Here is a 2,759-nt window from a genome sequence, read left to right as displayed (position 1 = left end):
TATTTACAAAATTACTCTGCACTAAGTGCCTCACTGACAATTATTCTTCCCTAGTAGGTATGTTAATTTTCTAGAAGTATTTAGCATTGCACAGGATGATACACGTTTCAAATCAGTTACAAGAGACATATTCCTAAAGCTTTTCAGCTAAAATGAAACAAACATTTGCTGTATGTGGTTTTTAAGTCTGTATACGGATTGCAAAAACAAGCAGTGTTTCATGCATCAAATACTGCCAAACTTAAAGGAATAATTTTTAGAAGCTATTAATAAAGAAAAACTTGAGAGCTTCAGTACTGGAAGAGCCAGGGATTCTCACCATAAAAAACTATGTGGCAACAGATAAGGCTGTGCTACATGACTAAAAAGTAAATTCAGGTTTTGTAAACAAATATTTTATGAAGTTTATTCCTTACCTCCTCTTTTTCATTTGATTAAATGCTAGAATATCTAAAATACTGTAGCTTTGTCTTTAAAATGCCTATTATTCTGTTGCAGTACTGAGAATCCCATCTGTCCATAAAGTGAAAACTTCAGTTTTTGCACAACCACTGTACAGAATAAAACTTCTAGGGGGTGAAAAAAGCAGAATATATCTCAGGAAGTAACATGAATTAAAATAAAATTCATTTAAAGAGACAAACAGAGAGGGGAATCACAAAGGCACTTAAAACACTGGTTTGTCCTTCACTATGTTTGGTGAACTGAGTTGCAAAGGTTTTAATGAGAATTAATGACCAGCTGGGGTTAATGGTCCTCAGCTACACCTCAGATCATTAACTCCTCCCTGCCAGTTATTAATCCCCAGGAAATACCCTGTACCTCTCTCTTTATTGCTCAATCATAAGTAGCAAGAGATGATCAGCCAGTCAAGATCCTGGCACGATGTGAGTGATCACGATCCTACCTCATCACACAGCATGCCTTGTGCTACAGAACAAACTATTTAGATATTACAGCATTGAGGTTGCAAAAAGAGGAAGAAACACGTAAACAAGGAAAGCAAACATTTTGTCTGGTGATTGCATTTCATATCTCTTCCTATAATACACACAATGCTTGTAGCCTATATACTTAATGGAATTGTACGAATCTGTTTGCATACCCACTGCTATTAAACTCCCAGAGGCCCTTTCCTTTGCTGTTCTAGAGCACATAACACAGCTAGCATCCTTATTACTTCTGCTGAAAGTACCATGCAGATGTTACAGCAAACAGCTGCAGAAACATGAGCACCATTTGTAAACCTAACATACCATACCCAAGTATCAAAGGTTCGTGGAATCACAGGATCCTATAGCTGGACCCACATATGGCTTCCATTGGTCGGAGCAGAGCTCAAAGGAGAGTCAGTTCACCCCAGCCTTTCATTTTCCCAGCCCAGGGAAACAGCTGGTGCAGACCAGTCCCAAAATTGTATATTAGCAGAGAATAATGAAATAGCCTGTCCACAGAGTTCATGCAAGAGTAAGTACATAGTATTTATGTTTAACTTTGTAACAGAGGAAGATAGCATGGGAAACTGGTTTGGCTGAAGAAACAAAGCAGCATTTGTATGATAGTGCCTCACAAACAAAAATAATTTCATTTTTATTCAGCATTTCCATTCTGAAATCAGAATTTCTAAGAACATGACTGTTGATAAGGGCATGCCTAACTGCAAGTGTCTGCTGCACTAATCCACTCTGCAAGATGACATTCAAATATACTAATAGGCAACCTGAAGATCATATATTCCAAACAGATCTTTAGTGTGTGTTAACCCTTGCAGTGCCATTTTGGATCAGTCCCCCCAGAAGTAGCAAAAAGATTACTTTTCTGTTTCATCCTTTCTGATGTATTTGGACTGCCCTCATGAAGGGTACAGATATTATTTAAATGAATCAATAAATGATGTTCTCATGTCTTTGTGAATGCACTTACCAATAAGAAAAGCCTTAACTTCTATCCATAGAGCAATCCCATTCATTTCAATGAGTGCAAATGCATGCTTGAAAACATTGTAGTCTTTAGTGGACAGTATCTCATTCTCCAAAGGCTAAAAGAGGTTGATTACTATTATTCCCATCAAGGAGAATAAAATCACATTAAGCTTCAGATCAAAATATAGACCCTTTCAGGTCACATTTACCAGTGATCCATGGTGATATAAATTAAATCAATTATTTCTTTTATTTGTATACAAATTACAAGTTAAATGGATGTTCTGCTGCCCTACTTAAATGTATTTATCTATGAGCACACAACATTTTTTGTGTCTCTTCCCCTGACAACATCATATTTTTCTTAGTTACAGGCTGGATATATTTCAAACATGCAATAGAATATCTCCCATTTAGTAATAAACAAACACTGGGTGCTATCAAAATTAGCAGAAGAATCAAGAGAAGAGTTGTAAGAAGAGGTACTATATTTGATTTCAGAACAGCTTGGTTAGGCCCTTGCATCACTTCAGCTGTAACATTTTCATTAACTTCAACAGGCTTTGGATCAAAACCTGAGTTGGAATGGAAGTTGACCATAATAATAGGAGTGTACTGACTGATGCCAACAGGCTTTGGATTGGTCCATTTTTTTGAAAACTGTTTACAATGAATAAGTAATCCATAATCCACACAGTGCTATATACACTACCCATATACTCAGAACAATTAGGCTGGTGTGGCTTATTGATTCACTGTTTTTACTGTTTGAATTAGATGTTATGTTTTTTTTATATATTTTTAAACCTGAAAAATCTTCAGATTTGATGGGTCTTA

The sequence above is a fragment of the Meleagris gallopavo genome, chromosome 3 (genome assembly GCF_000146605.3).
Source record: "Meleagris gallopavo isolate NT-WF06-2002-E0010 breed Aviagen turkey brand Nicholas breeding stock chromosome 3, Turkey_5.1, whole genome shotgun sequence".
NCBI lineage: Eukaryota > Metazoa > Chordata > Aves > Galliformes > Phasianidae > Meleagris > Meleagris gallopavo.
Note: the sequence above shows the minus strand (reverse complement) of the source record.